At 35.1% G+C, this 27,361-nt stretch overlaps 2 long non-coding RNA genes across 2 annotated transcripts; one reads left to right on the plus strand and one right to left on the minus strand.

Annotated features, from left to right (window-relative positions):
* On the plus strand, positions 1-27,361 carry LOC119068509. Its single transcript, XR_005086164.1, has 2 exons — positions 1-33; positions 26,759-27,361. It is a non-coding gene; the product is annotated as an uncharacterized LOC119068509 (long non-coding RNA).
* On the minus strand, positions 17,179-25,196 carry LOC119068510. The gene is made up of 3 exons (XR_005086165.1): positions 25,186-25,196; positions 22,304-22,310; positions 17,179-17,310 (listed from the first exon to the last, which is right to left on the minus strand). It is a non-coding gene; the product is annotated as an uncharacterized LOC119068510 (long non-coding RNA).

Here is a 27,361-nt window from a genome sequence, read left to right on the forward strand (position 1 = left end):
TGAAGATTTTTATTTTAAATCTTACAATCATAGGTACTGGAGAGATTTGTATCTTCATTCGAATTTAATTGAAAGTGGGGTCCTTCAAATTTGTTGGTGCGAAATATTTGGAATTTGATAATCTACAGTTACAGTGAACCAAATCTGTGCCTCGATTTGCTTCAGCTGTTTTACCAGCTGGTCCACTCATAAAAACACTCCGACTCCGACTTCACTATACCCAGCGAACGATGTATTTCAATCGCTATGCATCCTAGATTATGCTAGGCCAACCAGGTAAGTGATAAAGGACAATCACACAAGGAACTGACCCTCAATTGGCGTACAGCCCGACATAATACAATGTTCAAAGTACACATTGTTCATGTCCATGTTCTCGATAATCCGATCCCCGTGGGATACCTGCGTCCATACCAAAGAGACAAAAGAGATGGGTAAAGGATTACAAACGAATCAGCATCCAGCTGGTCCACTCATACAAACACTCTGCTCTTATATTATATATGACTTTATAATAGTGACAGGCACGTCGCACTTGTATTGTTGTATATTGTGTTATTGCAGTGCGTGAAAATAAACAAGTCTCATTTTCAACAAATACAATCCAATTGACTGAGAAACCGTTTTTATATATTTTTATTTGACACAAATAGTAGATCTGAGCAAAAATAGTACATTTCGTACCTAGGACTAAAAGTCTTTTTTAGCGTGTGAGAAGTTTCCAGACAGAGCCGAAGGCGAGGTCTGAAATCGAATACGTTTAAAAAGACTCTTAGTCTGTGGTGCGAATAGTATATTTCATATTGGACTGAGAAAAAGTGCGTCGCACTTTTCGGGTCCTAGGTATGAAAAAAATATTTTGTGCATCCGACAACTGAAGTACGACCTATTTGGCCATGATTTTTCATTAAGAAATGTCAGTTTTTCCCGAACTATATATCGTGCGGGAAAAAACTTCATTTCTTTACGATTTATAGTGCGGGAAAAGAATTACATGAATTTTTCTATGACTATACGATTGATTAAATTTAATATGGTGAATGTGAGGTGTGTATGTTTTCAAGTAAATTGGTGTGTTTTGTCTATTTCAGTAGTCCGATGCACAAAACGTTGTTCGTACCTCGACAGGAAATGGATTTTTTCAGCACACGTCCTAATTTTCCTTACTCGCTTCGCTCGTAAGGAAAACTTAGGACTGGTGCTGAAAAAATCGTCATTTCCTGTCTTGGTACGAAAAATACTATGATTGGATGGCCGTATTGCCAGTTTTTTATTTTTCTTCGACTGTAAGCAATATTGTATTTTCATCGTCACACTTTTACCGACACATAAATAAAATGGAACAGAGAAAAAGCTAATGAAACATCATAAATCAAATTTAACAAAAAAAATAAGAACCATAACCAGGCACCTCTTTTTTGTGGTTAATCCAATAAACATTTATAAAAATAAACGAACGAATAAAGTAGTCTCATTTTCTACATTTTATACATTACATTACGTCGTATCGTGTGTATACGTGAGCTTAAGTAAAATTCTACAGTATAAGATTTAACGCACCACAGTACACTTTATCGTTTCCCATAAATATACAGTTTGTGTCTTTTATATTTTCTGCTTCAAAAGTTCTTCTATTCTCTGGTATATATTCTTGTGGTCTGGTAAGGTTCTATTGGTTCCATAATAATACAGCACCATACCATATTCTCAACCTCAACCTAATATTTAAAAGGAAATTCACTTTGAACAACATTCTACATGTACAGAGTCATATCCAAATCGGCGTAATAAATTTTCCGATTTTGTGACGATGTAAGGCTCTTAAGCATAGAAAGTACTATGACTGCCTGCAATGGATATTTCTGCAACAGTGGCATTGTGTATTTGTGCACGAAAAGTTTCAGCTCAGATGCGGGCTTAGCAGTGTGTAACATATGCAAATATGGAAAGCTCGTCGGAAACTTTTTAAGAAAATGCATTAAAATATGGAGTGTGCGGTTATTGCATTTAAAAGGAGTGGTGTGATTGAGGAAGTGGTTCCCATTTTTATCATTTTATGGAAAATGTGAAAACAATTTGCATAAGTTTACATTGTGCAAGGATATATACAAAAACGTACAGGACCTACGACCTTTACAGCAGTATGAAGAAACCGAGTGAATATTAGGGGGTTCGAGATTTTTATGTGTTGTAAACATACAGAGAATGTTCAATAGAGCAAAATTTTCGGCAATTGAATTTCAATTTATTGGACGTTTTAAAAGCTAACGTCGCTGTTTTGCCAATCGTATACAAATACAATTTATAATTGAACTTTCATCCTGGCAGGAAGTATATATGTGTCCGTTATTTACCAATTCAAAAGAAATCGTTACAATTAATTCAACTTGTTTGGTAAATATTTTCAGTTTTCATATATGAAGCAACCCTTGGACCGTGATTAACAAAACTTCAAAGCAAAGTAGCTCGAACTCCATTCGAACCTTTCTTAGATCTTGGATTCTTCTGAAGACCGACTAGAAGATGAGATCAGATTTTATGAAAAGTTTGTAGAGTAACTGAGGTCGTATTTCGTTCTCCAATCTTAAATTGATCAATGAAATAAGATACCCCCTAGACTTTTTCGAACATTTTTCGTTTCACAAACGGTCAAACTACTAAACTCACGGCAGAGTAAAATAAACCAGGCAAGAGCGGTTCATTTTCGAAACGTCAAATAAGGGACTGTATGAAAATGAACTCAATTGAACACTGACATAAATTGAAAAAAAAAATCGCAAAAAATATAGGGCTACCTGATTATTCAGGTATCTAGTCAAATCAGCGCTCCTGCCTGGTTAACTTTACTCTGTCGTGCTAAAATCGATTAAAATATCTGTCCCTTTTTGTATTTATGTTTGATAATAATAGTACCTGATTTCAGATTTGCTTTGTTTTAACTGGAACCGGCAGAATATCAATATAAAAGGTGAGCTGTTTCGCCATATTTTGATTATATTGCATTTTGTTAATTTAAATTCCCTGTTCATATAATGGGATTTACGTGCATGTGCCAGAAAAACTTTGTGCTTTTTATCTGCTACACCGGTGAACACGGATACGAATTATCTGCTGATACCGTAAATCGACTACGACATAGGTTCACTTTTCAAATTTTTCAAAATCAGTTTCGATTTCCTCGAATTAATCAACTATAGAAGCACACAAGTTTACCATTCACATTAGCATGGGGGTAATAATAAGTTTGGGTAAATTAATTGAAGAACTATATGGATCAAACTCAAGCATACAAAGTTTTAAGCGTACGATAAGATAGGTAACACTTATATAGTGTGCAAGGAAGTATATCTTTTCCTCTCCGTGCTTGCTAACAAATCACCGAACACATTTATTACCAAAGCAACATTATTTCGCTATTTTAATGAAAATGATGATAAATCAGTTCTTTCTGAAGCAAGTTGCGAAATGGAAAGTTTTCTTTATCTGTCTCGCAGACGATCTCGCATCGCACTGGTGCAAAACTGTTTATCTGTATGTACCTATGACCAAAATTTTATTTGGATTATTCACCACTCCCATTACGCAGCACACACAGAGGAAGCGATCCAATCGCTTGCTTTTGATGAAAATACTTAACTGATGAGATTAACATGATGACCTCGCATATAAATCGTCTGAAAAATTCGAGAAAACCAATTTCTCTGGCACCCCTGATCTGAGACATGATACCGGCAGCTGATGCTCCGACTCTGCGAGGTAGGGTGTCGATGTACGGACAGCTGTATGAGAAAGAATTCAATCAATCATGGGTTGATTTTACCACATACAACCTTGCTCATGCATATTTTACCTCACAGAATGGGCACGTGAGCTGCCGCTACAATTGCCCCGAATTGCATTGCTACAATCGTTTGTAGGCCGAGTGTAACAATATACACATATCGTGTATCCAAAAAAGCATTTAACGCAACGAAAATTTTACGTTTCGTCACTGAGTTGAGCGAACGAATATTTCAAGTTCTGTGCGAAAGCGGTTCTTGTTTTATGTTATGTATAGTAATTATTAAAACTTTTTCTATTTAATATTCTAATTTATTTATTACATTTAAAACATTATAACATACCGAAAACAACAGCAAGCACGGTGATGGAAAAGTTTTCTGCAGATATAGTTGTAACCTAAACCTTATTACACATTGGATAAATTATTCATAAAGTAGTGAAAGTTTTGCAATTTAAATTCACTTTAGTGCGAGTACAAAATGTTAAAGTAGCGAAATGAGATTTATCGTATTTGATTTACCGAAGGTATTCACGTGTGTGGTGTAGCTTCTTGTGTCGTATATATATATATAGGAGCAACGATTAAAGGACCTGTCATAATATATACGGCTGATAACCTAATTAGTTTAAATTTAAATTTATATTATTCAAATGCAAATGAATTTGAACTGAAATGTAGCAACGAGACATAAATTTCATCGTTCAGAGTTATTGTTGTTTAAATAGTTGCAGGTGAAATGAGTGGTTGGAAAACTTGTTGCTTCTGTCTTTTTGCAATATGGTTTTTGAATGCTGTATGAGGTATTTAATTTTTAAAAAAAATGGTTTAGCTTATCTTCTGGCGGACGCAACCTCAATGACAAATTAATTCAAAAATGTTCAAAAATTGTTTCGCCGGAAATATGAAAATGCCTCAAACAGGTATGGTGAACACTATACCAAACTATCTGTAGAAAAAAGTGTAGAATTGCAATTTTTATTCAGTGGCTTTATTGAAATACCTGTTGCCATTGCTCCTGAAATTCTGGCAATTGGTGAAAAAAAAAAATTAATCGGATACACCATTTTCGTTTTCGGACGTTTTTGGTGCTATCGATAGGGAATTTCAAGGTGATCATTTCGTAGTAGACGTTTTTTTTTTAAACGACCTCTCCGAATCGGGCGGCTCTAAGAAAATTTGAAAATTTAAAAATCATGACCTTTTCAGAAAATTTTGATCTAATGGTAGAGAATGGGGGATTGAAGTTTTGACCAATTCGATGCAGAACGTTATTCTAAGCAAAAAATTGTTCTTCTGCATGCCTCTAAAATGCACAGATTTTTTTATAAAATTAATTTTTTCAGCCGCCTAAAATGTGCCGGAGGCCGTTTCCAGTCTCGTTGAATAATAGTTTTATTAGTCTACTATTTCCTAGCCGACTATAACAGTAAAAAGTGATCAACTTATCAACTTAAAATCAAAATGAAAAACTTATAACCAAAATCACAGATAGACATTACAAAAAATAAATAAATAATTTACAGAAAAGCATTTGAAAATCAATATGTCACAATAAGTCGAAAGCATTTGCAAAAGAAAACAACAACATAATTCAAACATAGGTAGGTAAGCACAAAAACCCAGACTAGACTGTGCCGTAAAATCAACTATTAGGTTGGCTTCGTCAAAGCAAAATAGATAACGAGATCATTGTAACAGAAAATCTATGCGCCATAAGAACGAGGTTTAAAGTAGAGATGTGCGGTTTTTATCCGGCCCGACCGGGCCAGGGCCGGGCGGGCTTCAAATCTGTCGGGGCGAGCTTGGACCGGACCTAAAAAATCAATTTTCAAAGTTTCGCGCACTTTTTTATATGAAATTTGCTTTCGGGCCGCCCGAAAATGTCGGCCCGTCCGATTTTTTATCCGGCCCGATCGGTCTTGGGCCGGACGGGCTATAAATACGTCGGGCCAGTTCGGGCCGGGTTTTAAAAATGAATTTCGGACCGGGCTTCGGGCCGGACGGGCTTCAAAAAAACATCGGCCCGCACACCTCTAGTTTAAAGTGTGAGCCTCAAAGGATGCCAAAACGACCAAAAACAGAACCATCGAGCTCCTGGACGCTCTGTCTAAATTTCTGAGTCTCAATGAAAATAACTATGTGTAAGGTGTTCTGCAGCAAGAACTACATGAGTATCGACAATTCTGATCAAAAGAATTTCTTAAAACAGTGTAAAATCAAAAATATAGGGCCGCCATTTTGTAATTTTCTTACGGGCGGCTGTACGTTTTGAAGTTTAGACGAACTTATAAAAAGATCAGTGCATTTTAGAGACATACCGTAAAACAATTTTTTGTTTAGAATAATGTTTTACGTCGATTGAAAATAACTTGGCAAAAGTTCAGTCGCCCATTGACGGACGTTTCTAATAAAAGTATCGTCGGGTCGAAAGGTTGTAGCTGTGAGTCAGGGTGAATCATCCAAGTCCAAATTTATTGTTTTGTCTATGAGCACCCCAACCGATTTTTCATTTTATTGGCTTAAGATGACGGCTAGCACATCCCATTTAACATATCAGAAAATTGGGAGGGAGTTTTTCAATTTTTTCAAAAAATCTTTAAGAACTTTCTTTTGGCTGACCAGATTCCTGAGAATGGAAATGTATGGAAAGTTCGACTAAAAATGAAATTAATTTCTATGTACTAGTTGACTCTGGTCTACCGAACAGTTATATGCACTAACAATTAACATTTTTACTTTGTGAATGCGGACAGCTTTCACTGATTTTTTCACCATCGGGAAGTTTTCTGGTCATGTCTAGCTCATCCACTGCTGGATATAGCATCAGTTTCTACATAGCCTGAAACCGCACCTTTCCAAAAATACCAAACTTGCCCTATTCGCTATCTGGTTTGTATTCTCTACGATGTCAAATATGTGGGTAAGTCGACCTACTCGAAAGATTTTTGAGGCAGTTTTTTATTTCTAATTTTAACCGAAATAAAGTTACAAATTATGTCTTATAAGATGTTTATCGACTCATTTAACGAGAGATTTGAGTGACCGCAATAACGAGGTCGTACATTTTCCGAAAGGATGTCATCAAAAATGAAGTACAAGGCACACAAATATAGGTTTTGGCTATAATTTTATCTAAGTACCGGTGCCTCTAAATCCATAATCGTATTCCTTGAGCTTGAGTAGATGTGACACTACACACACAGTCGATGGAATGAACGTATTAAATGTACTGTATGTAGAGAAGAACAGTGGAAGTATAAAGCAAGTATGGTCTAATGTCGGTCGGAAGGACTCAAATGTTTTGCAAACGCTGACTACGTAAAATGTTGACATCAATTGTTAGCTCAAGATGAATCGGCCAACTGGCCATATCTGTTTTATATACTTTCATTGATGTAGAGCAGAGGTTCCGTTGTTCATCATTCGTGTAATAATGATACAGCTAAAAACACAGCGAAACCGTTAAACCATTTTCCTGAACGCTAAATTTTCATCATCGTCAATTTTACGGTTGATCGATTGTAATTTTCGTTTCGCTTTTATTCCCTTTTTCCCCAATAAATACTCTCTCTCTCTCTCTCTCCTCGTCATTCTATCAGTATCACATTTCATATTTTTTATCCTTTATTTTTCCATACATCACGATATTGTATTTTTATGGTGACAAATTACTTTCGATGACACTTTGTTCCGGTAAAAAGATATTTTCTTTTCAAATAATAATAAAAAAAAATAAAATAAATTGGAAGCCATAAACACAAATCGATTCGCTTAATTCTGCTCCTGATGTGCTTGATAGTTACATATCATGTGTAAAGTACTATCAACAAATCGGGTTGTTGCTCTGAAATACGAACATATTCATCATGTGCGATGACTGATTGGTCCTTGTATAATGTTAACTTTATAGTATGGCAAGAAAAAGTGTCCTAATACAATAAATTGAATCTTTCGCTTCCTAAATTTTCCTCCGATGGATCTAAGAAAAGTGTGCGATTATTCATGTTCTCGCTTCCCACCAATCGAGAAAGAGAAAAATATCTTGTTCTGCTTGTGACATTATTATGTGTTGGTTGGTTGGAACATATCATTTCTTCCTTCATTTTATCCTTAGTCGCTGCATTTGCATTTTTTTTGGCAAAATTTTACAACGTCTTCAGTTTCATAATAATCATAAAAAAAAACCCTTATCTTAACGCTTTGAAATGCCACACATGTGAATAGCACACACGTATATGTACAGATAGATGTTCGTTCGAACGACGGTTAACGGGGTGAAACCCTCTGGGGTAAATGAGACTCTCTTGTATAATTTTGAAAGTTGTTGCTGTGTTCTTGTTGTCACTGTGCTTTGTAAATGGATGTATAAAGTGTCGTTACGATGATAATAATATTTTCAATATAATGTAGTTATAACCGACAGTCGTGCCATTATTATTTTAGCAATTCAACTCCGGTTATCTAGAGATGTGAATCTACGTTCAGAGCTGCGAACTCTTTCGAGTTAACGATGGTGAAATTATCATGAATCGTCTGAATCGTCTTTAAAAGTTCGGGTAGTGTGTCAACTTTTATGGTATGTTTATGCGGTTTCAATGAAATGTGGTTAAACATCATAAAATATCAAACATTCTACTGCAAATATACCTTTACGACCAACAAATTATACAACCGACATAATCCTGTTTTGTGAATTGTTTAAGGATTCACATAACACGCAGATAAAATCTGCGAAATATGTCGGTTACGTTGGAGCCCCACTCGATTCAGATATATGTATAAGTAATGAGACATAAAATCCAATACAATACACCTATACCTAACCTAGATATGCACCCATTTTCGACCTTTTGTTTCAAAATGTTTCAGGGAATCTTGTGTTGCCATCTTAACGTACGAATTTGAACATATGACTAAATAAATTTGGTATTTGAATCAGCTGCTTTCTATTGCATGCTAAACTTCTTCACGGTCTCTCAATTTTTTCGTAAAATAAATTTGATGCCACAGAAAGGATCAACACATTGCAAAGGAAACGAGAGAAGTCACGATCCGAGCTCAGTATAATTTTAACTAAATTAAAACGATTCCTATTCTTCAGTATTACGCCCATTGCCCAAGACAGTATGCTTGGTGAGGTGCCGCGGACCGACATTTTATTTTATAGTTGGAAACGGGATACTTTTGACGATTTTACACATCATTCACCACATCATCCCGACAACTATAATCATCAGTCATCACAAAGTAGGGCTGAACTAACTAACTAACTATCGATCGTGCGCACACTAAAACGGTCGTCAAAGTCAAAATTGATTTTGAAAAATAAACTGACCAGCATTGCCGGTGCGGGACTTTTTTTTCAGGTATCAATTGAATGTGGTGCAGAATTTGTAATTGCAGTACTGTGTAGGAAATTGTACCAAATGACCTGCAGACGAGACGTTGTTTCAAACTATTTATCTTCTTCAAAAAACGAAAAGTTTTTTTTGTACAACAGGTCAGGAAATGGGATATTGTCTTTGATGTTTAGTAGCGAAAAAATAGAGCAAGAATTCCAATGAAATTCCGACTCTCATCTAAAATGTTCATTTATAAATTTCAGTTTTGGTATACAACTTTCAAAACGTTTGATACGCTAAAATAAATGAAAAATGTATCCAGTCAGCTCAACACAATTTTCTACGAAATTCTTCCCTAAACGTATACTGTGTATGTCGTATACACCATAAATGTTTGCTGCATTTTCCGAATAAAAAAATCGGTGATGACTTTTCACATTTCACTAGCTTTTCCGTCAGACATTCTTCCATTCAGTGGACAAATATTTTTTCAAAAAAAAAACAATTTGTTTTAAATTCATTATTGACTGTCAGATGTTTAACATTACGATGTATACAATTGCATAACTATTTCGAAATATTTTTTCATTTAAAATTCAGTTGAGAACGATGCAAATCGCTGTGACGTTGAAGACTATTGTTGGTACTTGGTAGCGACAGTGTGACTACTTTTCGTATAAAAATTTCACATATAGTGTTGATCGTGTTGCCGTGATGAAATTTTGCATTATACGTATTTGTATACGTATTCATCAGAATTGATGTATGTATTACCGCACATCTAGTAAAATGGCGGTTAACGTTACCACCCAAACATTATAATGGTCTTAAAACTATTGAAGTCTAGTGAAGCAATAGTACATTACTTATCAATGGGGCAAATGATGGAAATGGTACTTCTTATGTGAAATTTGACGATCTGGGCGTAGCCGAGGTCGGTAAACACTCAAGAAGTACTATTTGCTTCATTTGCCCCATTGGTAAGCAATTCAAAAGAATAACTCATAAAGTGTTTTGGGAAGAAATTCTGACACGACTGCAAAATTTGAACAGGAAACAGGCTTAACAACTCAACAAACCACATACACTCAATAAATTTCACTGGAGTGCAGAATTTGCAGCAGCTGGTTTTTTATCATCTGGCGTTCACGCTATTGTTTATGATAGTTAGTAGTGTATTTGTCGGTTTACTCACTCTCACGTGGACACTATGTTTGTGTGTCCGTGAGGCCGTAAATAAACGGATAACAAAACGGCTACTGATATCAGTGCGGGCCTGATTCCTTTCCAACGAAAAATCAATAAATAATATTTTAATACAAACATTCGAAACAGAAAGGTATTAAGTTCCGGCCGTGTGTAAGTACCGATTGGGGAGGTTCTCCCAAAATGTATATTTACTTAGAAAATTACTTTCTTTTTGTAACGAAACAGTTATTTGAGCTGTGTATAAACGATGTACAATATGTAAATTAGAACATACCCTGCAGATAACGTTAATAATTAAAATTCAAAATTCTGCTAAAAATACACCTACATTAATGGATCGGGTAAATAACGAATTTATTACGGTAAAGTGAGAGTTGTGTTTTTGTCATCCCCTACTCTAAACAAAATTAGATTTGATTTATCGGCATGGCGTAACGTCGAATAATTTCTCTTTTTTTATTTTGCTCATTTAACGCCCACGTTAAATGTCAATCAATGATTATTGCCGTGCATGGAATTGTATTTTTTTATTCAAAAACATGAGGTAAAGTTAACTTTACTTCACGGATCCAAAACTTAACCTCAAGTTATTGAATACAATTTCTTTCTTGGAAATGGGGCAAATGATGGAAATACTGCATCTTGTGTATTTACCAACCTCGGCTACGCCTCTATCGGCAAATTTCACACAAAAAGTACCATTTCAATCATTTGCCCCATTAATAAGTAATGTACTATTATCGTCACTTATTCACAACATTTTCAGAATATGCTGATGCTGTATAAACACCGGATGATTTAATAGCTATTTTCCTAACAAGTGCCTTCATTGAGGTTTTGCGTAGTTGATAGCAAATTGTATGTGCAATATTTCAGCTGGTAACACGATTTTTTGAACTACAGGGGATCCTTATTTTTACAAACGTCACTTTTACGCACTTCAGTAGTTATTTATGCAATCGAGTGATAATTGAGTTGTATACAACGTTTTTCTCAAAAAAGCAACAAAATTTTACCTTTCTGTCGTGAGTTGAGAAATAGTTATTTCTCAACTCAGTGACGAAAAGTAAAACTTTCGTTGGTTATTTTTTGAGAAAAATGTTGTATACGATGTCTATTGCCTCACTGGACCTACGGCCCCGATTGACATCTATACATCTAGTGCTTAATAGTTATTTATTCAACCGAGTGATAAATGTTTTTTTAGGCAAAATGAAAAACTTTACATGATCTTCAAGTAGGGAATGCAATCCCGGTATTAATCCCGGTACTAATCCCGGAAAACTCCAGTACCGAAAACCGGTTTTCACCAAAAAATACCGGGATTTATCCCGAAAGATTAAAATTAAATAAATTGAAAATTTTTAGTCGGATTTTTAGCATTTACAAAGCAATTTCGTATGGCAACGGCTTTTGATGATTAGACAGGAGTTGAATTTTTTTCGAAAATGGTGAGAATCTAGTGATCAAAAGCATATGACAAAATGACAACGTGTTAACTACGCGTTTACAACGCATCATAAGGTGCCTGAGCTTTGATTTGGCATGGCTACATACATTTAAGCGAGCAGATGTTGTACATATCAATAGATAAGGTTCCAGGTCCTACACAAGGATTGATTCACGCCTTCTGTCCTGAGAATCTTATACAAACATCGGAATAAAGTCCAGAGATACTGGATCACTTTTTAAAAAAGTCGCATCATGAAATGGTCTTAATGTACATGATTTAATGTTCATACATATTCATGAGTGTAAACTACTCATCAAACCGACTAGCGTAGAGTTGAGTAAAGTAGAGTAGAGATGGCTTTTTCTGATTGCGGTTATTTGTGTCGTTCAAGATTGAACGGTGAGACGCTGCAACACTTGTGCTTTCTTTGAGCGTTTTTCAGAGAGAAAATTGACGTTGCTAATGTCATTAGAAATGAGTATATTAAGGTTTGTACGTTAAATTTAAGAATTTGTCAAGCCCGTAGTTAGGAGGAAATTTGCTGTGATCCTTTTGGGATTTAGAAAGAAAATAAAAATTTTAAACTAATAGGCCAAAAATTTTTTTAAATTCAAAAAATTCTTTACTTGCCTAACTGGCATATTTCTAACTCTTCATTTATCTTGCATAAGTTACTAATCAAAGAAAATCTAATAATTAGCAATGTTAGACTTAACATTTGTGTAAGTTGAAACGAAAATTTCTTTGCTTTTGAAAACTCATGTAGTTTCATAATATTGCACACAGCCCGTCTTGTAAAACCACCCTGACTACAGGACCCAGAGTACAGACTACATTGTAAAGTTTCAAACAAAACGACGATAAGTTTTTTGAATTCTGCTTTTTAAAATTTCTTCTTAGAAATCCAAATTTTTATCAAGAAATAAGTCATTTCGATTTTTCTTTCCAATCCCGAAAATACCGGTATTCCCGGTATTGATACTGAATCAAATCCCGAATCCCGGTTTTGTAAAAACGGTCCGGGATTGCATTCCCTATCTTCAAGCACCTTCTATCAAGCATTTGCAAAAGAATTGGGATTTAATTAACGTTCAACGAATAATGAAAGATAACTTCAAGTTTTTGCAATGTAAAGAATCAAATGCCTGGTTACATTCAATACTATCATCAAGCATTGGAACAGTCATGGACGATAATACAATCCGAATTTGCATTAGCTTACGCTTAGGCCGCAATATTTGTTCAACACACACATGCAAATGCGGTTCTTTGGTGTTGCCTAATGATTTCCATGGATGGAGCTGCTCAAAATGTATTGCAAAATATCAACGAGATATTGGAATGAATGACATCATCTACCAATCATTATCATCAATGCATATTCCTGCTAACCTAGAACCCAGGGGTTTATCAAGAAATGATGGAAAAAGACCGGATGGTGTCACACTAACCCCATGGTTGAAAGAAATCGTTTGGTATGCAACCTGTGTTGACACTTCCGCAGACTCATATTTATCAAAAAACATCTACAAAGGCTAGACGACTTGCAGATTATGCAGCATCTCAGAAGCACAAACTTTATTCAGAACTTTTGTCTTCTAACAATTATATTCTGTTAGCCTTCGCTGTTGAAACTATGGACCCATGGAGTGAAGACAAAAGATCAAAACTCTTTCTAATACAGAGAATGTCAATGGAAATACGAAGACACAACGTCGCTTGTATTATGGGCACAATTTCCCCGAATAAACCATTGTAAGAAATTTTTTATTTACAAATCTGAAAAACTTATAAAATGAAAATAGAAAAAAAACGAAAAAAATGAAAGAAAAATAATTAGGCACTAGATCTGAAGAGGCCGTAGGCCGAGTGTGACAAACACATCGTATGTCTAAAAAAGCATTTACCATCTAGTTGATTCAACACATTGTCACAAAAAAGTGATGTTAGGTCTTGCGTTCCTTGGGAGTTAAATCCGACACTGTACTGGTTACGAAACCAATGTCAACAATATTACAGAAACGTTGTCCATATCCGTTCAATATGCATTTTATTTATTTTACTTTTTACTCTTGTGCTAAATAGAAATTTTTCCTACACAATTCTATTTGCAAGTTTTTTACTGTAAAATTGAGTTTCCTTGAGAGTAAAAAAAATAAGATAAAATCAAAATTCAAATACATATTTTATCAGAAAACCCAACCATCGGCAACTCTATTACAATTTCTTATAAAATCCAACATCCGACTCGAACATTCTCTATCAATTTTAACATAAATGGGACTGGGGTTGACGATGGAATAAATGAATATACAAAAAGAAAATCTTTTGACATTCTATTATGGAAACAAACAACAGAAATTTTAAGTCCTTTATCATTATTTTCCATTTACTCTCGATGCAATTTATTCGTCATACTAGATTCAAGACTTAATTGGAACACATAATCGAATTTAAATTCCATTTTATGAGAAGAAGTGAAGTGACGGAATATCAACAGACATTGTTTGTTTATGTACGGATATTAACGGCTATATGGTGTACAATACAGTGCATGTTGTTATCAATGACGCTAGAAATATCCTAGAAATTTGAATACGTTAGCACAATGAAGCCGAAGTAAATAAAACCGGGGGGGGGGGGGGGGCTAAATACCCGCTTCTTTTTCGATTTGGGATTATTTAAGATTATTTCTTGTATGACTACATCATAATTTATGGTTCCGAGCGTGTTTGTGGAAATGTACTTAGCATTCGGCTTTGTCGTACGTAAATCCAGTATAAGGCATGTCTGAGCCGTTGATCCAATGTGCACAGAGGTATCACTGTGGTATCGATGACTTTAAATTCTTTGTTATATCAGCTTTATAAAAAATTGACTTCTCTAGAACCGTATTAGACTTTCAGACTTGGTTACTTCTAACAAATTCTAACATTTTATTACTCGCACGGTACTACCCTAATTTTCCAAAAAAAAAAATGTTTACTTTTTTACAAAAATATCGTGGAAAATATGGGAAATTTTAGAAAATGTTTTCTCAAAAATAGTCAATGCAACAACGTGATATTTTCAAATTCCAATATTTGTTCGCTCGCTGCGCTCGTGACTTGATTGTCTAATAAAAACAGATATTAGATAGCACTGCGATAAGGTGAATTGTCTTTTATGCCACCGATGGATAAAATTTTTGATTCCGCATGACGAAAGTGACAATACACACCGAGTTATATACATTTAGTTCAAAAAAGGCAACGAAAGTTTTACTTTTCGTTCACTGAATTGAGAAAAAAATGGATTTTGAATCCGTTTCAATCTTTTTCATTTATTCGAAGACTGTGTCCCACAGCTAAAAACCAAACGCTAACACAGTGGTTTGTTTCATTGTTTTCTAATTGACTTTTCCGTTACGAACAACTGAACATTTCTGCAATAAATAATAATCGAAAATTCACCAGTTGATTCATTTATTGACATTCTTAAGTTATTAAGAAAGTTTAAGAAGTTTTTGCTTTAATAAAAATCATGGTCTGGCTTCCTCACACTATATACTAGTTATGTTGCACGCCGCATACTTGATAAAAGGTAAGGTAAAATAATAATGCAAAATGAATTTTCGCAGAAACTTTTCTGTTGTATTTTATTTATCTTATGAAACAGTTGAACCGTTTGTATGGATTTCAGTTTATTTAACCATTTCATCAGTCCGTTGAATATTAAAGGCAATAGCCGTAGCACAGTCACGTATTTGTTTGCTAGGAAAACTTTAGTGGAACATTTAAAGTTGAAAATTCGTAAGCATTTTTCACTACAACATAAAATATATTTACTAAACAACCAGTATGAATAGATTGCTACACCTGAAGCCATAATTTAGCTTACTATGTCAATAAAATTGTTCAACCAAAAACAATGATGCGCATATGCACATTGTGCATCACTGTGATTGTCAAATTCTCTCGTGCACTCCTTCATGTGTAAATAACTAACTTTGAAATTAAGTAACGCAAACGTGACGTGCAGATTCATTGCGCTTAAGTTTATTAAATTACTTTCAAAATCACTGTCTTAAAAGGAACATCAAGTTGTTTCACCAAGCCAGATTTTTGTTTTGCTTTCTAAGTCAGCTAACGTTTGATTAGGGAAATCAGCATCCATATTCTCTATTCCGGTGCAAACGTTATTTCTTCCCCTCGAGGGTACATTCTCGAACATGTTTCATTTTCTGTACATATACTTTTAATGTAAGCTTCAAAGAATTAGCTCGCAGCGAAGTGTTTACTGGTACATTTGCACAATAATCTCACTGTTAAATTTTTTTTTTGTGTGTGTGTGTGTTGTTATATATACCCAAAATCCATTACACAACAAAGAAAGGGAATTCTCTGCATACTAACGATAAGATGAGAGTTATATATTTAGAAAAATGTTAAGACACAAAAAGAAAATTTACGAGTTTAACGAACTGTAAGTAGAGCTTATATTATCCTTAATTTTATTTATGAATGCAAAATCTTTTTTTATGTTCGGTTATGGCATTTACAACGCAATAACTTAATGTAGTTAAAGTTGATAGAATCATTTGATTGAAAGTAAAATGTTTTGAAAGGATTAAAATGTAGCAGAAACGCTTAGGATGTTTGTACCAGACATTAAAGGGATTGCGAGTTTGATTTATTATTTTACTGAGTAACGTAGGGGTAACGGAAAAAGGTAGAAAACGACTGTGTGTGTCTTCGGTTCAGATCAACAATTTTTACACAAGAAGTAGTGTTTCAATTATTTCACCCATTTCCCGATTCCAACAAGTGCATTTTTCATACAAGAATCTGTGTGCGAACCTTTCAGACATGGCAAGCATATCAGCATTTTTACAATCGGGTCTACTACCAGAGTTGGATCGGTTATCCGAAAAACCGGAAATTTCGGTTCAGATTGAACCGAACCGAGAATTTGGTTTTATCGTAAAACAATATGAAATGAAGGCAGACTCGTCAAAATTGATTGATTTCATTATGAACTAAACAAAAAGAAGTAAATGGAGCAATTGCATGCGATTTTTGTGAGAAAACGAATTTGACAAGAACTTATGAGATTTTCAATTCTTAATAAAAGTATCATGCAATTGCTCCATTTACTTCTTTTTGGTTAGTTCATAATGAAATCAATCAATTTTGACGAGTCTGCCTTCATTTCATATTGTTTTTCGACAAAACCAAAGTTTTCGGTTCGGTTCAATCCGAACCGAAATTCTCGGTTCGGTTCAATCCGAACCGAAATTTTCGGTTTTTCGGATAACCGATCCAACTCTGTCTACTACTTCATTAGATCTAACTATTGTCAAGAGTTGGTTTAAAAATCTTTAATCACATCAGCACATACATCCTCGTGTGAATTATTCCACTCGTTCCGCTTTCGGCTCCACTCGTGCCACAAACTTTCACACTCAGATATATACTCTCGCACACATTCAAACTCGTGCAACCATGACTCACTTACTTGACCAAGTATGTAACATACTATTACTTCATTTTTTGAACATGTTTTTTGCTATATAAAAGTGCATTACTCAAAATCTTGATTTTTTTTATTCCTGCTGTTGTAGGGAATGCAATCGCCTGCCTTTCCTGAAAACAAATACACAAGAATACTGTGACTTTTGAGTAAAGTTACCGGTAAAGGCCGGTCCCATATAGAATTGATCAAATAATTTCTTCGAAATTGAAGATTATGCTGACAAACAGAATAATTTTTTAAAATTTATTTTTGGTTACCATAAAACAGAAAATGTATCGATTTTCAAAATTCCATCAGTGTAGACTAAGAAAATCTTACCAAGAGGTATCATTAATATCCCTATTAGATATTTAGACTTACATAAAGTAGGACTCCACAGACGCACAGAGATTTTAAATTGTAATTAATTCGTAAAGAGTTGTGGTCAAACGACCGATTAATCTAGAACTCACAATTTGTGCCTACTAAGATACTAAGAAAATAAAAATTTAGTAAATATCTTGATGTCCCCCGTGCTAACATTTGGTATAAATCGGCTAGCCGATCAGCGCCGCCGCCGGTAACATTGGAAACACTACGCCGCCGCCGGTTGCTTTTTGTATCACTTTTCGGCGCAATCTGCCAATTATTAATTATAAATTGTGAGGAATTTTTGGAAGACAGTTGTCGAATATTTAGCTCAGGGGCGCGTACAAGAATTGTATTTCATTCACTGAAGTTAACTTTTTTCGCTCAGTCAACAGAGTCAAAGTTAACTATGAAGTTAGATTCTACACGTCCGGTTTTGTTTGTGAAGAGTTATCTTGTCAGTGAAACTTGACATTATAATGTAAAACGGTTTTCGATCTTCGTGTTGATGAAAAATAATAATTCTTAGTGTGTTTAAACAGTGAAAATCAATTAGTTAAATTTTGTTAATTTTTTGTTAATATTATTGTCAAAATTCAATTTCATTAAGCGACGAAAAAATAGAATTTCTGTACGGGCTCCTGAGTTCTGAATCAAAATTAGTAACGGTTAATTTTTATATTATTCATATTTCGATTTTATGTGTCTACATAAAAAGCTAAATTTTTTGAGTGAGTGAAAAAAGAAGATCGACAATAACAAACAAACCGAGTTAATCAATTGTCGTCGTTACTATCAACGTTGACAAAAAGTTTACTTTTAACTATGTCATACTTGTCGTGAATAAATAAAGTTTATCTACTGTAATGTCATAATATTCACAATTTGGTGACACTTTTAGAATCAAAATGAGCAAGATTTAAACACGTCATTCTCATACTCTCATTCTCAACTTCGATAATTTCTCATTTATTCACGGCGAACTTCGATAATTTCACATTTATTCACTGAAAATTGGCAGATTCTTGGCAGTGTACTAGATCCGAGATTTATTTGTGAGGAATATGAATGTTTGACTGTGTCATGGCGTGTTGATGTTTCAGTTTGATTTTTTAAATTAGTTTTTTATGGTGATTATGACATTACAGTAGATAAAATCTTGTTCATAACACGGTAGTAAATGGGGGTTTTGCGCACACGATGTGTTGCCGATACGAGCGAAGCGAGTGCGCAAAAAACTCCCATTTACTACCTTGTTATGAAAATAGCTATTTCTCTACAACGTATCAACGTATGGCTATATATTTGCGTAGTAAATACCCACTGCACTAAAATTTTGATTAGGTGGATGGTAGATGGTGGCGCTGAGGTATTTATTTTGTTAATTTATCTTTAATTTCATGATGATTTATTAGGTCGCACTATTTTAATTATTTTTTTTAACATTTTCAAAAATGTTAGCAAATATAAAGTGCGGAAAATTTTGATTATTTTATTTTTATATTGTGTTGTGTGTGATTCTACATTTAATGCATTGGGCTTACTAGTACCATAAACACCAAGCAAAGCCAACATTTCCTCGTATAAGGATTTTTTTTAAACTAAAATAAAAATATCGAAACGAATTTTCTCTACAAATCATTTTCCGTTCAGCGCCGTTTTTGCGCCGCCGCCGCCGATAAAAAATTTGACGTACGCCGCCGCCGAGTTTTGAAAAATCGGCTCAGCCGATTTCCGCCGCCGCCGATACTTAGAAAAAAAATTACAGCCGCCGCCGAAAAATATCGACCGGCGCCCGGGTCTACTCTGACCATCTAATAATTTGATTCAAGCATAAATTACTTTACGTCCATTTTGATGAACTTTATACCGTTGGAAATGCTGAGGTTGAAAATAATTTGAAAAAGTGTCCAAATGTGTGGCTATGTTGGTTTCTATTCTGGTCACACATCATTCGATTTTATCAGAATGTTAATGCTCCATCTGTCGCACAGCCATAATATAGGCGCCATAATTATCATCTCTCTGGTATCTACATCGTGCAAAATATTATTGAAAACCAGCTTTATGCTCGGAATAGTATTTTTTGAACCGAGTTATAGAAAGTGGACTTTTGGTAAGTGATACGAGCGGTGGCAGTATAATTGTAAATTATGTCGAGCGATAAGCGAATTCAATTGAGGTTTTGAAAAACGTTTTCTCCAACACTTAAAGTGGACAAAATAAAGTAATTATTCGAACAAAACAAGGACCCAATAGTGTAGAGGTTACACATTCGTCTGATTGATCGATTGGAACAAAATTCCCTATTGTAGTTATGCGTTGCAGAAACTATGTTTTATTATTTGTATTTATATCATTAGCATACATTTAAAATGTTAATGTTATTAATAAATATATTGCGATGTTGAAATTATTCAATTATTATTAATTGATGAGAAAATAATGGCGTTGATGGTTTATATATTCATAGAAGTTTTCGTTGTTTATTTTCTAGGGAAACATCTAGATTCATTCAACCATCTACATTTACGTCTACTTCACACTGCTTTATTAGGAAAAAGCTTATGATAATCTCTTCAAATACTGTGATTTATTCATGCAAACCTAGCAACAATCGCAGCAATGTAAATACATGATTGATGGATTTTCTTACTTGAGGTACTGTGGTCAAGCGAAGAGATTTAGTTTCAATAAAATACTTTGTCCCGTGTTATAATAGTTATTTGCTTACCGAGCCAAGGGAAGAAAATGGATGATTCTTCCAGCCAGCAGTTGAAACAAAGTTTGCGTAGTATGATTAACCGCTTTTCTTTACAAAGCGAAAGTGTCAATTCGCCATAACATTTTTAAAAACAGAAACAAGTGGACAGTTCACGTGAGACACGGAGACGAAAATGTGAACAAACTTACCTGTTTGTGTCGGTTGACTCTCGAAATTAATTAAAATCATTCGTCCAAAACAGGTACGTAATAAACACTTGTGATAAAATGTAGTTACCATTCGTCATTGGCGAGGATTCATACGACGTTTTATGCCAAATAGGCATATATTTTGCATATTATGATGCTGATTGGCATAAATAACAATTACACCACATGGAAGAGAAAATGCTGAACTTTTCTCACTAATGTCATTCGGCCTTTCACGTGGCCTTTTGAGTGGTGAAAATAAGATAAATCACACCGCAGACACGAAAAATGTTTTAAATTTTTGTTGCATAAGGCGAGAATGGAACTTTGGTCCCGCTTTTGAAATTTAATATGAAACTCTGATAAGGTGGCTTTGCTACGAAGCATGTACTATTTTTGGAATCCATTCTTACAAACTGAAAAAAAAATCAATTTTATTTCGGGAATTCAATTCCAAAAATAAGCTGTGGTAAACCTTACAAATAGAGGAAGACCCTAATGAATTAAAATATGGATACTATAGTAGCGTCTATTTAAGGACTTTATTCTTTTTCGATTTTTGAAATTTTTTACTCCAATCTAAAATTTAAGTCCCTTCCGAGACTGAAAAAATCGGTCGACCCTATGCTAACGTCAAACAATTTTTGTTGAGTGTAGCTGAACATACCTGTTTATCAATATTTCTACGGTCACAGATGCAGACACGTCTATTGATCTTATGGGACTTCCGTTAAGCTGTTATTATAACCGGAATAATAATATTATGAAAATAAATGACATTAGATTTTGTACGCTACACAAACACCACATGTGCATAATTTAACTTTGTAACATTGTACATAAAATAACAATAAAAGTTTCATATTAGAAATCATTTTCCAGCATCAGGACATTATTCGACTTTGCTTGCATGCAACAGGTGCAATGCAAAGTTGGCTACCAATGTAATTTCTGTAAGGGATTAGTTTTGCATGAGCATGAACAGAAATTTATGACTTAAGTTTATTATTCTAATATTGAATGAAGCGGTTAGTGAATTCATTGTTTGAACGAAAAGTAGAGGATAACGAACGAACGAACTAAATACGATTGAAAATTTTTAGTTTGGAACGGGTGTGTGGCACTGCACCCCAAACGCAAACGGCATGTTACCTCATTAGTCAAAATGAATGAACAAACCAATCAAGTTAACTAAACCTCCTGCGGCTATAATATGATGGACGGAAAATTGCAAATCGACGAAGTGGTGAAAGATGGGGTGAACCAGAAAAATTAAATCGCCTATCACTGCAAGGAAACACTAATTAAATGTGACAATTAATTGCAGAAACTGTTAGGCATTTACATTTTCGTCTGGAAAATATATGTGCACATTTCCTCTGTCGCAAACTTTGGCGACGGAAAGTTAATTTCTCGAGTAAATTTTGGAAAAGGAGCCGAAAGTTTCGCAACTATCTTCCATAAATATATTCGGTACACTTACGACATTACGTGATTATTTGATTAAGCTCTACGTGCGGTTCACCCCAAATATGCATCATTTAGTCGTGAATCGAAATTTGTGAAAGTTCTTTTTTGCGTAACTTCCTTTTTCCGCGTTCCAAAAAGTTTTCGGCGAAATTATTTTAAAATGATAAATTTAAACCGTAGCGGATCATTATTATGTCTGAGACAGGGGGAGATAGCTAATTTAACTTTACCCTAAACGGAATGAAGTATTTACAATGGCAATCGGATTACTATTTTCCTACACATACAACAACATTATCTTACGATAAAAGTAACATTAGGTACTCATAAATCTAACGACAAAGTGTCTCACAGAATGTATGTTTGGTTGGATTTATAAACAATTTTTTTTTCTTGAAGAGAAATATGAACATTTCCATCTATTTGACAGTCACTTCTCAAAAAACACCTTAGTTCTTTCACTGTGTGTTTAGGCAAGGCAACGATAGAAAATGATTGCTTGATATCAGGAAAGAAACAGTGGTCGCATTACACAGCCTTAATATATTAGACGAAACCCAAAATATACTACCCAAAGAGAAACGACTTCGATACAATACATTGTGTGACAAAAATGCCCAAGTTTTATTTTTCGTCACTGAGTTGAGAAAATTTTGCAACTGAGCGGCAAAAAGTATTATGACTACGGTGACGTATGAAGGGCGTATGAAACTGGAGAAATTACTTTTTGCATACTAGTTATTTACAAAAAGAAGTTATTTTTATTGTTGCAGACAGAAACCAATTAATTGATCGATAAAAAGGTGTATAACACTGTGGCAGTGAATAATTACTTGACATGACTATGATTATTAGGGTGAGTCAAATAAAAAAAATTCTCAACTTTCCTAAGGTGCTCATCCACTACTAAAGTCTATTTGTAAACAAAAAGGAATTCCGTGGTTGCTTATTTAAAAAAAATAGTTTTGAACCTATGCAGTTGCACTATGGTGATAACAGAACATAACAACTTTGGTGATAGCCCTAACGTTTCCCTTTACAACAAGACCACTGAACGATATAATTTTTGCTTTTTTTCACAAAAAAAAAAAAACAAAAACAAAACAAAAATTACACGTTCGAGCATAAAAAAAATTGTGCATCTAACAATTCTTTACGAAATATATAGTGTGGGGTCTCGTTGTAAAGTAGAAAGTTAGGGCTATCAGATAAAATATTTGGAGCAGCAATTGCTGCCGTTTGAATTTTATGCTGGAACAAATTTCTGTTGCTTAGTGCAACTTCGCAAGTTCTAAATTATTACTTTAAAAAAAATAGCAACTGCGGTATTCCTGTGTATTTACAAATAGGTATTTAAACATAATTTAAACATAGAAACCTTAGGAATGTCGACAAAAATTCTTATTTGAATCACCCTAAATTGAAAACCTTATGGGAGCTAATCTCGACTATGGGACTACAGTCAACTGTCTACTATCTAATCTATTAGAGAAAGACGTAGAGATGTTGTCTCGGCCGAAGCTGGAGGGTGTATGCGTTATTGTCCCAATGTACACGGTATACATAGGCTACTTGATGCTTGACAATTCGATGGCAAACTGCGATCACCACAAACTATTTAGTTATGTATACGAGTGGAAATTGAAAGATCTGTATTAATGTACGTTACTCGCTTCGCTCGTTTGATAACTTCACGTTTAGTGACAACAGTAGAGCCGGGCGCCGGCGCCAGCCGCGCCGTTCGCCGCCGAAAAAAAGAGCTAAAAACGACCTCGCCGCCGCCGAAGCATTGCAATCGGCTAGCCGATTCGCGCCGCCGCCGGTGTCATCAAACTCACTACGCCGCCGCCGCCGCCGGTTTGTTTTTTCATCATTTTTCGGCGCAATCAAAGTAGCTCTGAGTTCTGATACAAAATTAGTTGGAATTTGGAATAGAATTCATTTTAGTTTATTTCTGTCAATTTTATTATATTTCATAGTTAATACTGAGTACAAACAAACGATCGACAACAAAGAAACTTGCTCAATTGATGTAGTTATTTTCAATGTTAGCAAAAAGCGTCTTCTTAACTAATTCATAATTGTCGTGGATAAATAATGTTTTCTCGACGACGTATGGTGATAGGCTACTGCGCTTTGCGCTTATGAGAATCCCCGCGTACGAGAATGCTCGTTAACTCGACGTACTTGTCAATGGTATACACAGATATTTCTTAACTAATTCGCCTAACAGAGGCAGGCTACTTTTGTTGTCCTTCCAAAATGACAAAATATTAAAGTCGTCTATTTTGTCATCCGGTATGACCGTTAAGAAATACTTGTGTATTTCTTCATCCACTTTCGGGTCCTCGTTTGTTGGAGTAGGATTTGATTTTTGTGAGTGTTTTTTTATGAGAGTTGACAAAATTGATGGTTGTTTTTTCTTTGCGTTAGCTTCGGAATTCTTCCGTGAGTTTAACGCAGTCGTGGATGATTTTGGTTGACCGGCAACCAAGGACGACGGTTCAGACTGTTCGGAAATGCTTGAATCTTCTGTTGTGGGTTTTGGCTCCGGCAAAACTTTTTTGATTTCACTTTTGAGAAACTCGTATTTGGTTACATTTCTCTTCTCCAACTCTGACTGGAGTCTTGGAAGGTGTTGCAGTCTCAGATCGAGTAGGGCTCCAATCAAAATTTCGTCTGTAATCGGGAATCTGAAATCCAGTCGGCTTAACATTTTCTCTTTCAGCTCGGTGATGATGAAATGGTCGTCGTCGCTTGGTGTCAACAGTCAACACTGATTCGATTTCCATACGGAAAATTAATGCGCTCGACAGAGTGGGTTTCTTTTCGTAAGAGAAGGACTCAACGGCTTCTTTGAATACTTTAAGGAAACGAATAAGATTCATACCAAGTCCCATTCTTCGGTGTTAATTGTTATCGGTTTTTTCAGAGTAGGTATAACTCTATTGACCGCAGCGCGCTGTGTGCCGAGGCTTTCGCACATGATTAGGATGCTATGCCAACGGGTTTCCGAATGACTTTTAACACTGATGTATCTTCCCTTCTCGATAGTCCGAACGGGATCTGATTCATCATTTAACAGCGATACCAATGCCAAAGGTAATCGCTCTTCTGCGGAAAAGCCTTCATCGTCGTCAGTGCCCTCGAACAAATCATTGAGAAGTGCTTCATCGAGCTCGTCGATTCTCGTCAAAATTTCATTCTGGACTTTTTTGCTCCGCGTTGCAAAATGTACTGATAACTGCAAATAATTTCTGATAAGAGCATAAGAGGGGATAAATTCGACAGTTCTGTCATAGTCCACTGTACTAAAATGTTGACAATGTTGATGGTCAAGGGTGGTGCTGTGGTATTTAATTTGTCGATTTATTTTATAATTATTTTTTTGGTCGAGCACTTGCAATTTTTTTAAAATAATTTTACAGATGATGATGATATCAACCGTTACAACACATGAACACAACTAACCAAATATGTCGTTTCCTATTCCTTATAAAGAACGGTTAACGATTTTTTAACGATTTTTTAATACAAAGAATTTTAAAACGGGTGCCGTTCCTGCGCCGAATGCGCCGCCGCCGCCGATAAATTTTTTGACGTACGCCGCCGCCGAATTTCGGGAAATCGGCTGAGCCGATTTCAGCCGCCGCCGAAAATTTAAAAATGACGTACAGCCGCCGCCACAAAATATTGACCGGCGCCCGGCTCTAGACAACAGCAACCACACTTCGTAACTTGTTGCATAAATAACTATTGACACATTACAGTTTTTAACATTCGAAAGTATCGACATGTTATACATTTCTTATTTTGCTTACTTCTCTCATTTCGCCATTTACTCGTTAAAGAGAAATGAGAGAAGTTGGAGAAATAAGAAATGTATAATATGTCGATACTTTTGAATGTTAAAAACTGTACAAGTTTTTTATGCAACCGAGTGACAAATGATATATTAGGCACACTAAAATTGCTATTCTCCTATCATGATCCTCACAGCTTAACAACTGCAGTGACAAAAAATGAGTCTTTCGTTGCTGTAAATTATTATCTATAGGAGAAATTTCATCATTAGAAGTAGTAGATTTTATAGTTGCGCTTGCTTTTTTCGTCGCCGTCATTCCTTCAGCGGATGTGATGCAATTTACAATATGCAACATTTTCAGAAAATCAATTATTTTCGAATGGATGGTTCATATTAGAAACATCGCGCTCGTATGTTGCGAGATTATTATCATTAATAAATCTATCCATTCCAATGTCACTTTAAATAGAAACGGTATTTAGAACGAATTAATTTTAAATAGACAATTAATTGATAGCTAATGGATACCTCCCACATGTTTGTCAAATATATCAATCGTGTATTGATAAATGTTTATCGATTTGATAAGTGTGAGGGGCCCTCACTTTTACTCACAAAACAAATTTGGAAATTTAATTATGTTAACTTTCAATTATTCGGAATGATTTGACATGCGCGATAATATTTTCACACTTGGACACGCGGATACAATAAACACCACACTGGATGATTGCAATCATTTGTAGCGACATTAGTTAAAAGTATGTAATGAATTGGTTAGTTAACCGAACATGAAATTTAAATATTCAATGATCTATACATTGTGGTTGGTATTTTTCGCTCAATTTTGCTAAATTCGGGATTGCCAAATAGATAGGATTGGCGAGCAGGCGAGGTTAAAAACATACCGTGTACATCAGAGGGATTTTTTTGAAAGTGGACCAGGCTCCGTCAGAGCAATTTTTTTGCGACGGTTTGTTCATATGCCCGGATAGCACTTGGCCTTAATAGTCCAAAACCGCAGTCGTTTAATTTTCATGTTTGCGTCTTGGCTGGTGGTGAAGGTGTAAAGGTCGAAAAAAGGGTGTTTTTTATACGTGATTTACTACCGCTACACACGATGGACACACATATGTGGCGGCTCGTTGGATAGGTACTGTTCAGGAGACCTGGGGCAAAGAGAAATATAAAATGTGTACTAAAGCACTATTCGAAAATAACAAAAAGGATGTATCAGTCAAATGCCGGAAATTTCGATGAGCTTTAGGAGGTGATATTTTGAACCTGGTGACTGTTTATGGTTAGATCATTGGATGCAGACATCAAAAACAGCATAATTCGTGTATTTTTATAAAATCAATATTTTGTTTTCGAGTGAAGGAGGACATACACTTTATACCCAAAAAAGTATCCTGAAACCTGTCACTTCTATGGCAATTGGGGTATTATTGTAAAGCTATGCAAAGCCTTTATCAGGACAACCACTGATCTGAACAACAACAGTCACCAGGTTCAAAATATCA

Source organism: Bradysia coprophila (assembly GCF_014529535.1).
Source record: "Bradysia coprophila strain Holo2 chromosome X unlocalized genomic scaffold, BU_Bcop_v1 contig_185, whole genome shotgun sequence".
NCBI lineage: Eukaryota > Metazoa > Arthropoda > Insecta > Diptera > Sciaridae > Bradysia > Bradysia coprophila.